This window comes from Chiloscyllium plagiosum, unplaced genomic scaffold (assembly GCF_037043375.1).
Source record: "Chiloscyllium plagiosum isolate Xiang-an unplaced genomic scaffold, Cpla_swu_hap1 HiC_scaffold_35, whole genome shotgun sequence".
In the NCBI taxonomy this organism is placed as follows: Eukaryota; Metazoa; Chordata; class Chondrichthyes; order Orectolobiformes; family Hemiscylliidae; genus Chiloscyllium; species Chiloscyllium plagiosum.
Window position 1 is genome coordinate 66241830 of NW_028270173.1, and position 12142 is coordinate 66253971.

Here is a 12142-nt window from a genome sequence, read left to right on the forward strand (position 1 = left end):
AGGCACCCTCCTTTGAAATTGATGCCATGTTCCTAACCTCCCTACATTCCAGGTCCTGCACCCTAAAGCTACAGTCTGGGTTCCCATGCCCCTGCAGAGTTAGTTTAAACCCCCCCCAAGAGCACTAGCAAACCTCCCACCAAGGATACTGGTGCCCCTCAGGTTCAGATGTAGACCATCCTGTTTATAGAGGTCCCACCTTCCCCAGAAAGAACCCCAGTTATCCAAATACCGGAATCCCTCCCTCCTGCACCATCCCTGTAGCCACGCATTTAACTGTTCTCTCTCCCTATTCCTCGAATCTCTATCACGTGGCACGGGTAACAAACCAGAGACAACAACTCTGTTCGTTCTAACTATGAGCTTCCAACCTAGGTCCCTGAAAGCCTGCCTAACATCCTCAGCACTCCTCCTACCTATGTCATTGGTGCCAATGTGGACCACGACTTCGGGCTGCTCCCCCTCCCCCTTAAGGACCCGGAAAACATGATCAGAGACATCACGTACCCTTGCACCTGGGAGGCAACATACCAAACGTGAGTCTCTCTCGTTCCCACAAAACCGCCTATCTGTGCCCCGAACTAGCGAGTCCCCAATTACTATTGCTCTGCTCTTCTCCACCCTTCCCTTCTGAGTAACGGGGACAGGCTCCGTGCCAGAGACCTGAGCCCCGTTACTTACCCCTGGTAAGTCCCCCCCCCCCACAAGTATCCAAAACGGTATACTTGTTCTTGAGGGGAACGGCCGCAGGGGGTCCCTGCACTGGCTGCTTCCTCCTGCGCGCTTTTAAAGGGAAAAAAAACCTACCCGGCTGCCCCTCTGGTCTTCGTCACTTCCCCCTGCTGCTCCCGCTCTTTCTGTAAAGAGAGGAAAAAACACCGCTGCCCGCTACCGGTAAGTAATTTTAAAACAAACTGTCTTACCTTAGCTGCTGCTCGCACTCAAAGATAAATTGGTTTTATGATGCGTTGGTTCATTTCGCTTCCCTTCAATGAGCGATCCGTTGCAGGTGCTTTTTGGTATGCATGCAAATTATTTCATGTGAATAAGCGATTTCAGAAAGGACCTGTATAACCTGTAAACAATTTTCAAGTCCAACTGCTAGTATACAGCTACTTCTTCATTGTTGATCTGCATAGGTATGCATTTCAAAGTTGAATTTTTTTTCAATATAAACATTCAAAGTTAAGACAGGCTGCATTGATGGGAATTGTCAAAAAAAACACTCACATAAACATTCTCTCACACTGTTGTTTCTTTTAGGCGCACTTCTCCAAAAATAAAATCCTTACCAGTTAGGAAGTTATGTTGCAATTACAAAGAATGTTGGTGAGGCCGCGCTTGGAGTATGGTGTTTAGTTTCCTTCACCTTGTTATAGGAAGAATGTTATTAAACTCGAAAGAGTGCAGAATAAAATTTTAAGGATGTTTCCTGTCCTCAATGGTCTAAGTTATGGGAAGAGGTTGGACAAGCTATGATTTCTTTTTCCTTTAGAGTGTAGGAGACTCAGGGGACTCACAGAGGTCATGAGAGGTATAGATAGGGTGAGTGCACTTAGTATTTTCCCTAAGGTTGGGGAATTGAGGACGAGTGGGCATCAGTTTAAAGTTAGAGGGCAAAGAATAAAAGGGAACCTGAGGGGCAACGCTTTTGCACAGAGGATGGTACGCATATGGAATAAGCTGCTAGCAGACCTGGTTAAGTCAGGTATGTTAAAACATTTAAAATACATTTGGCCTAAATGCATGGAGAGGAAAGATTTAGAAGGATATGGGCTAAATGCAGGGAAATGGGGCTAGCGTGGATGGACATTTTGGTTGGCAGGGACCGATTTGTGCCAAAGGGCCTGTGTCCGTGCTGTCAGACACTATGATTCTATGACTCCATTTCAAGTCCCTTTTCCTGCTCAGATCTCATTCTTCTTGTCATTGTTTTCCTTCGTAAATATATATTCTATAAGCTTCTAATTTTCATATCAGTTTTATCTCTCATATTTTGCTTTTTTAAACAATTATTTGTTCCTTCACGGAAGTCTATCAAATATTTTCATAAACCTGTGCTTCTGCCTATTTCCATTCAGTGCCCATTTCTCCATGTGAGGCAATGATCGGGATGATTAGCTTACAAATCAAAATGTAGGTGCATGGTTTGCAATATCATTACCACTCTATGGGTAAATTTGTCTGTTTCTCTCCATGTGCCGAACAGACAACGTTAACTGTGCTCTTTGTCGTCTGTGCGCACTCACGTAGCTCACAAAAAAAACCCTCATGAATGTAACAACGATCAAGCTGAAATATAACAATTAGAAATTGACGTCGTTACTGCTGAGAATCCCGATATTGCAGGGCATAGTTTCAAATGCTCGCGGGTACTTGATTTCAGGAGAGTTAGCAAAGTTTGCAGATGACACAAATGTTGGAGGTGTCGTTGACAGTATAGAGGGCTGTTGTAGGCTGCAACCGGACATTGACAGGATGCAGAGATGGGCTGAGAGGTGGCAGATTGAGTTCAATCTGGATAAATGCGAGGTGATGGATTTTGGAAGGTCGAATTTGAAAGCTGAGTACAGATTAAGGATACGATTCTTGGCAGTGTGGAGGAACAGAGGGATTTCGGTGTGCAGGTACATAGATCCCTTAAAATGGCCACCCAAGCGGACAGGGTTATTAAGAAAGCATATGGTGATTTGGCTTTCATTAACAGAGGGATTGAGTTTAAGGGATTGAGATCTTGTTGCAGCTCTATAAAACTTTGGTTAGACCGCACTTGGAATACTGCGTCCAGTTCTGCTTTGGAGAGGGTTCAGAGGAGGTTTACCAGGATGCTGCCTGGACTGGACGGCTTATCTTATGAAGAGAGGTTGACTGAGCTCGGACTTTTGTCATTGGAGAAAAGGAGGGGGAGAGGGGACCTAATTGAGGTATACAAGAGAATGAGAGGCATAGATAGAGTCGATAGCCAGAGACTATTTCCCAGGGCAGAAATGACTAACACAAGGGGTCATAGTTTTAAGCTGGGTGGAGGAAAGTTTAGAGGGGATGTCAGAGGCGGGTTATTTACACAGAGAGTTGTGAGAGCATGGAATGCGCTGCCAGCAGCAGTTGTGGAAGCAGGGTCATTGGGGTCATTTAAGAGACTACTGGACATGCATATGGTCACAGAAATTTGAGGGTGCATACATGAGGATCAGTGGTCGGCACAACATCGTGGGCTGAAGAGCCTGTTCTGTGCTGTCCTGTTCTATGTCTATGTTCTATGTTCTATGACATAAAAGACGTGGTGCTATTAATATCTATGGCAAATCCTTACAGCTCTAGTGCAGGATTGTATTCTGGACAGTTAATAGAAATAATTTACTTGATTCCAGCTGAAATAAGTGGCATTATTATGGCACTTCGGGTTTTTTTCTGCAAGCTATCAGCAAAATGTAACAGACAAGTGCACATTCATGCATCAAATGAAGACTTGATGAGTAGTGAAATTTCATCTCCTCAAAATGATGTAGGAGAAAGGTGTGTATAATCATGAAAGACTACACTAATCTGTGCCCAGGTCATCATTATTTACCACATGTTAATGAATTAGATGATACATGAAATATACTATTGCAGAGTTTGCAATTGCACACAAAAATCGTTCGGAATGCTCGTAGTAAGATGACACAACGTGTCCACAAATGGATCTTGATAGGATAAAGCAATGTGCAATAACTTAGCAGGTCAAATATAAGATGCAATGAAGTGCAAAAAAAATCTGAACATTATTTCATCGCGAATAGATCACAAAAAGATTGCATTCATACTCAGTGGAAGATAAAGAGAATGTTGGATTTTACATCAAAAATGGGGAGGGCTTGTTAAATACACATGACTATTCAGACTATAATTTTGATTTGGTTTGTTTTATTTTTGTCACCCTTACTGAGTTACAGTGAAAAAAGAAGCAGATAAAAGCATATAAAATGCTACATGCATAATTGAACGAAGTGCAGAAAACCAAATGCAGTGTGATTGCTGCGGTGACCATGCAGAAAGAGATGCATATTACTTTGTCTACTGTATTATGACTTTGTCTAAAATATTGTGAATATGTCTTGTTCCGATATCTAATGTACATGTGTTCGAAGCAGTCTATAGAATATTTGCTTGGTTGGTTCCTGAGGTTGGAGGGTTTTTATTTTTAGGAGGATTGGTTAGATTAGTCTCTTTTTTACTTTTTGCAGTTTAGGAGAATGACATCAGACATTTTTGAAATCTTAGAGGGGCTGACAGGATAGATGAGAAAAAGTTGTCTCGACTTATAGGAGAGTCTTGCACTGGACGGCATGAGTAGTTGCTCTCTTAAGGCAGAGTTTAAGGCAAAATACTGTTAATGATGATCAGACTAGCCATTATCAGACTGAAGGGTGGAAACGTCTAAGTGTCTTGAAAGGCCTGCTTCTGCGTAAGATCTTATGTCCGAATTTTTAAATAAAGAGGGAAATAAGTTTTATTGATTTTATGAAAACATCACCCAGAGGTGATCTGAGCTTTCTCAAACAATCATTTACAGGATTACTCACTGGCTAGGCCAGCATTTATTGTCCACACCCAAATAACCATAGACCAGTTAAAAATCAAGCATAAGAGCTGTGAGTGTCACATTATCACACAACATCAAGGCACTGGTTTCTTAAATAACCCGGATGGCTTTGTTCTGACAATTGACTCGTGGTTATTTTTTAGAATTTTAATTCCAGACTTTCATTGAATTCACATTCCACCCATGGCAAAATTTGAACTTGGGTCTCAAGGAAAAAAACCTGGGATAACAGTTCAGTGATAATACCGTGAGGACATCGCCTCCCCTGCATTTCTGATTACATCCAGTCACAAGATGTGCCTTCGTAAATCTTAATTAAATGGAATTAATTTCGAATTCAGAAAACAAATAAAATTTCGCAATCTTTTGGCATGCATGCTGAACACCAACAACTATGTTTGTGCTTGTTGCAGGTAAATCATCTCATTAATGGGTGGTTGCAGCACATGTTTCTTAGATTATATTCTTAGGAAAAGTCACCCTTGATTGCAACATCAATGTCCATCACTGCATGAAAAGGCTGAAGTAGAAACATTCACATTTAAACTGGATTTGAAAGGAGACAGGACAGCATGACACAGTAGAATTAGGCATTCGAACCAAACAATGGCTCACTAAACAATCAATATTGATCTTTTTCTCAACACAATTTTATTTACCCCATGACTTCACTCCTTAACCTTGATCTCCTTATTAACCAAAAAAATGTATCATCTCTATCAAGAGTGTGGTGCTGGAAAAGCACAGCAAGTCAGACAGCATCCAAGGAACAGGAGAATTGATGTTTTGGACATATGACCATCATCAGGAATTCCTGACGAAGGGCTTATACCCAAAATGTTGATTCTCCTGCTCTTTTGAAGCTGTCTGACGTCTACTTTCCCAGTACCACATTGTCGAATCTGATCTCCAACGTCGGCAGTCCTCACTTTCTCCCGTATCATCTCTACCTTAAGAACACTTAATGTTTGTCTTCCATAGCCAACCTCAGCAATGAGTTTCACAGATTCACATCTCCCTGACTAAGGAATTCTTCCTCAACTCAGTTCTGAGTATCATCCTTTCCTTAAGAGGCTGTGCCCTCGGATCCAATCTAGAACATAGAACATAGAACAAGACAGCACAGAACAGGCCTTTCAGCCCACGATGTTGTGCCGAACATTTGTCCTAGCTTAGGCACCTATCCATGTACCTATCCAATTGCCGCTTAAAGGTCACCAATGATTCTGACTCTGCCACTCTCACAGGCAGCGCATTCCATGCCCCCACCACTCTCTGGGTAAAGAACCCACCCCTGACATCTCCCCTATACCTTCCACCCTTCACCTTAAATTTATGTCCCCTTGTAACACTCAGTTGTACCCGGGAAAAAAGTCTCTGACTGTCTACTCTATCTATTCCCCTGATCATCTAATAAACCTCGATCAGGTCACCCCTCATTCTTCACTGTTCCAATGAGAAAAGGCCTAGCACTCTCAACCTATCCTTGTATGACCTATTCTCCATTCCAGGCAACATCCTGGTAAATCTCCTCTGCACCCTTTCCAAAACTTCCACATCTTTCCAAAAATGAGGCGACCAGAACTGCACACAGTACTCCAAATGTGGCCTTACCAAGGTCCTATACAGCTGCAACATCACCTCACGACTCTTGAATTCAATCCCTCTGCCAATGAACGCTAATACAGCATAGGCCTTCTTACAAGCTCTATCCAGCTGAGTGGCAACTTTCAAAGATCTATGAAGATAGACCCCAAGATCCCTCTGCTCCTCCACCTTACTAAGAACCCTACCGTAAGCCCTGTATTCCAAAAATGGAATCTTTCCAAAATGGACAACCTCACACTTGACAGGGTTGAACTCCATCTGCCACTCCTCAGCCCAGCTGTGCATCATATCTAAGTCCATTTGCAGCCAACAACAGCCCTCCTCACTATCCACAACTCCACCAATATTTGTATCATCTGCAAATTTACTGACCCACCCTTCGACTCCCTCTTCCAAGTCATTAATAAAAATTGCATACAGCAGAGGACCCAGAACTGATCCCTTCAGAGCTCCACTTGTAACTGGGCTCCAGGCTGAATATTTACCATCTACCACCACTCTCTGACTTCGACCGGTTAGCCAGTTCTCTATCCAACTGGCCAAATTTCCCACTATCCCATGCCTCCTGACTTTCCACATAAGCCTACCATGGGGAACCTTATCAAATGCCTTACTAAAATCCATGTACACTACATCCACTGCTCTACCCTCATCCACATGCTTGGTCACCTCCTTAAATAATTCAATAAGACTTGTAAGGCAAGACCTACCCCTCACAAATCCGTGCTGGCTGTCCCTAATCAAGCAGTGTCTTTCCAGATACTCATAAATCCTATCCCTCAGTACCCTTTCCATTACTTTGCCTCCCACCGAAGTAAGACTAACTGGCCTGTAATTCCCGGGGTTATCCCTATTCCCTTTTTTGAAGGGGGCACAACATTCGCCAATCTCCAGTCCCCTGGTACCACCCCCGTTGACAGTGAAGACGAAAAGATAATTGCCAACGGCTCTGCAATTTCCTCTCTTGCTTCCCACATAATCCTAGGATATATCCCGTCAGGCCCGAGGAACTTGTCTATCCTCAATTTTTTCAAAATGCCCAATACATCTTGCTTCCTAACAAATATCCCCAATAGCTTACCAGTCCGTTCCATACTCTCCTCTTCAACAATACAGTCCCTCTCGTTTGTAAATACTGAATCAAAGTACTCATTCAAGACCTCTCCTATCTCTTCCGACTCAATACACAGTCTCCCACTACTGTCCTTGATCGGACCTACCCTCGTTCCCGTCATTCTTATGTTTCTCACATCCGCATAAAAGGCCTTGGGGTTATCCTTGATCCTACCCTCCAAAGACTTTTCATGCCCTCTCTTGGCTCTCCTAATCCCTTTCTTCAGCTCCCTCCTGGCTATCCTGTATCCCTCCAACGCTCTGTCTGAACCTTGTTTCCTCAACCTTATGTAAACCTCCTTTTTCCTCTTTACAAGACATTCAACCTCCCTTGTCAACCAAGGTTCCCTCACATGACCATCTCTTTCCTGCCTGACAGGTACATACATATCAAGGACACGTCGTATCTGTTTCTTGAAAAAGTTCCACATTTCAACGACATCCTTCCCTGACAGCCTATGCTCCCAACGTATGCTCCTCAGATCCTGTCTTGCAGCATCATATTTATCCTTCCCACAATTGTAAAACCTACCCTGTTTCACGCACCTATCTCTCTCCATAACCAAGGTGAAAGTCACAAAATTGTGGTCACCATCACCAAAATGCTCACCCACTAACAAGCCCATCACTTGTCCCGGTTCGTTACCAAGTACCAAACCCAATATGGCCTCCCCTCTGGTCGGACAATCTACATACTGAGTTAGAAAAGCTTGCTGGGCACACTGCACAAACACAGCCCCTTCCAATCTACTTGATCTAAAAAGCTTCCAATCAATATTTGGGAAGTTGAAATCGCCCATGACTACTACCCTGTGGCTTCTGCACCTTTCCAAAATCTGTTTCACAATCTGTTTCTCCACATCTCTGCTGCTATTGAGGGGCCTATAGTAAACACCCAACAAGGTGACTGCTCCTTTCCTATTTCTGACTTCAGCCCATACTACCTCTAAAGGCAGATCCCCCTCGAACTGCCTTTCTGCAGCTGTTATACCATTTCTCATTAGCAACGCCACACCCCCTCCTTTTTTTACCACCCTCCCTAATCTTACTGAAACATCTGTAACCAGGAACCTCCGACAACCATTCCTGTCCCTCTTCTATCCACGTTTCCATGATGGCCACAACATCGTAGTCCCAAGTACCGATCCACGCCTTAAGTTCACCCAACTTTGACAATTGGAATGAGCTTCTCTGCATGCACACTACTGGGGTTTTCAGGTCTTCTGGGAGATTCTCGTCATTATTCTAAATTCTATTGACTGCAGATCCAGAGCCCTCAACCATTCTTCATATGACATGCCCTTCGTTTTTGTAAACCTCCTCTGATCCCCTTCCAAAAACAACATATCCTTTCTTGGATATTTCAACATTCTACATGTTGCCTGATCACAGTCTTATATACAGTCCCAGCAACGCATTTTTGCTCTTGTATAATAGCTGTCTTGAAATGAATGCCAACATTGCACTTGCTTGCCTAACTGCCAACTCAAATTACTTATTGACCCGAAGATCATACCTTTCTGCCTCAAATTCCCGAAAGCCTTACCCATTAGAAAACAGTCTCTATCTTTCTTCGTCCCACTAAAGTACATAATCTCACATTTTCCCATATTGTATTACAAATTGTCAATTCATTGTATTGCAAATTTTCAATCCCCCAGCTGCTTCCCACTTAGTCAACACACCCTGCCCCACAGTCTATCTTTATGTAATTTGCAAATTTAACAACAATGCCCTCAGTTCCTTTCTCCAGATTGTTAATGCATAACGTGAATTGTTGTGGTCAAACAGACTTCAGTAGAAATCCACTAGTCACTGCCCTTCTGAAAAAAAAAGTCTTATCCCTATTGTCTACCCGCTGCCAGGCAGTCAGTATGCCACCCATGCCAGTACGTTGTCCTGACACAATAGGCTGTCATCTTATACATCTGCTGCAAGTGTGGCACTTTGTCAAAGGTCTTCTGGAATTCCAAATAGATCACATTCACCGGCTCTCCTTTGTCTAACTTGCTTATTACCTCCTCAAAGAATTCCTGTAGATTTAGGCTCAGAGATTCATAACACAGAAGCAGACCCTTCAGTCCAGCTCATCCATATTGCCCAGATATCCTAAATAAATCTCGTCCCATTTGCCAGTATTTGACCCATATCCGTCTGAACCATTCATATTCCAATACTAATCCAGATGACTTATAAATGTTCCAGTTGTAACAGTCTCCACCACTTTCAAAGAACTAGGAACTTGCACTCCAAGGAGTTTGTTGAAATACAATCCCCAGTTTATAAATATTGTCATGATTGGCCTGACCAAAATGTACATTTTGCGTTTATTTTGGTTAAACACCATTTGCAACTCCTCGATTTATCAATCCATCTAATCAAAGCCCTGTTGTCTTGTGAGGCAACATTCTTCCCTGTCCACTGCACTTACAATTTTGGTGTCATCTGCAAATTTATTAGCCATATCTCCCACATTCATATTTCAATCTTTTATATACCTGACAAAAAGCAGTAGACCCAAACTTCCAAGAACCTCATCCTTAATAATATCCACTAAAATCTTCCAAATGACCAGTGAGGCATATACCGTGTATAATTTCCTGTCTTCTGCCTCCTTAATTTCTTAAGAATGGTGAATCATTCGCTATTTGCCTATCCACTGGGATTCTCCCTGATTTCAGACATACCTAAATCTTTTTCAACCATGCCTTTACAATCCCTTCAGCCATCTTCCTCTGAAATCCATTTTGTCTAACTGATTTATCCACATTCGGAACTTTCAGTTTCCCCAGGACTTTCTCCTTACTGATAAACACTACACTAACCTCTCTTCTATGACTGTCTTGACCTTTTGGTATGCTACTGGTGTCTTCAGCTGTGAAAACGGACACAAGGTATCTATACAGTCCTGTACCACTGTTTTGTTGCCATTGCTACTTCAAGTACTAATCACATCTCATCAATCAAGATCAAAATTCTCATTACGTCCAGAAACAGCTACACAATATTTGAATCTGGTTGATAAATGGATATACATCACTGAGAGAACAAACAATAACCAAATTCACTAATTGATTATATACATCACTTCTTGGTGTCCAATACCATTTCATGGCTCAATTCTGCATTTAAATGCCTTACAATGATGAGAAATGCAGCTTGGTCGGATTAATTTTGTATTTTTTTTTAGATTAGATTAGATTACAGTGTAGAAACAGGCCCTTCGGCCCAACAAGTCCACACCGACCCGCCGAAGCGAAACCCACCCATACCCCTACATTTACCCCTTACCTAACACTACGGGCAATTTAGTATGGCCAATTCACCTGACCCTGCACATCTTTGTGATGTGGGAGGAAACCGGAGCACCCGGAGGAAACCCACGCAGACACGGGGAGAACGTGCAAACTCCACACAGTCAGTCGCCTGAGGCGAGAATTGAACCCAGGTCTCTGGCGCTGTGAGGCAGCAGTGCTAACCACTGTGCCACCGTGCCGCCCACCATTTTCTGTTCATCTTTTATCCAGAGCATTAAAACAAGCATCAGCCGGTATCATCTGGATTATTGCTAAGCCGCACACAAGTACCGATTGTCTGAGTGTCATAAAAATAATGATGACACAACCACTGCTTGGTATAAGACGAGATCCTCTGAAAACGCAAAATCACTGATATTTATTGGAACCTGTGACATGATCTCTTGGTACAGAAATAAATATGGAGTTCTGATTATTTCATTTGCAATTGGTAGGATGGAGAGTGGCATGGAATTGTTGCCCTGATGAAGAACTTCAAATCATGCTTTTCGAATTGATAGAAATGAGATATAACATTGCTGTTGGCAAAGCATTTGACCCCAAGAGTTGGACACATGTTCTATCCAGTTTAGAGAGAGCAATACGGGTCTAATACAATTCTTGGTGACTAAGGGAGCAAAGTGACGGTAATAATAACATATCTTCGGATATTAGGCAGAATTAATATTCATAGCTTTTTGAGCAATGTCACATACAGACGGGGTGATGTTGAGAATTATTTAATGCCATGTGTGAAGTGCACCATGCAGAAAGAGAAAGTTTAGCCCACCTAGACTGCACCAACACTCCGAAGAGCAGCTGTACCCGAAGCAGACCCATACCATCCCTGTAGCACTTCAATTGCTGAATCAAAGCTACACATCTTTGCATGTTACGTACAATTTGGCGTGACCAATCATCTTCACAACTTTGGACTGCGAGAGGAAACCAGAGCAGTCACTCAAAGTGGAATGGAACCGGAGTTCCGGACGCCGTGAAGTAGCAGCGCGAACCATGCATGCCCATAGGTTGTATTGTTGTAAATTAATTGCTTTCTTCATTTAAAATATATTTTAAAGCTCGTGGAAATCACCCAGCAACGATGAATAGCAAAAGCAAGAATCAAATTTTACACAGAGCTGGAGAACAGTTCAAACTCATTGACGAAGAATAGAATGGTTCACTATGCCAAAGGGTACAGAGATTGCAGACTATAACATAGATGAGCTGAACACAGGCTAACGGGATTGAATGATTTACTTGTTTAACTAGATAGGAGCTAACTGTTACAAGACCGCTATATACTTTCAACCTGATGTTCTGTTAATTGGATTTAGAGAGGAATGTGAGGTTCGATGTTAGTTTGTTGATTTCATTATTTGACATGTGCAAAACGATATTTGAGGAAATACGAACAAAATAACAGAACGGAATTGACCAAATTTATGTAAGAACAAAAGTTTCAACAACGAAAGTCTCTTATAAATGATGAAAACATTGCATGTCGATCAGACGATTAAAGTTGGGAAAGTTCTAATGA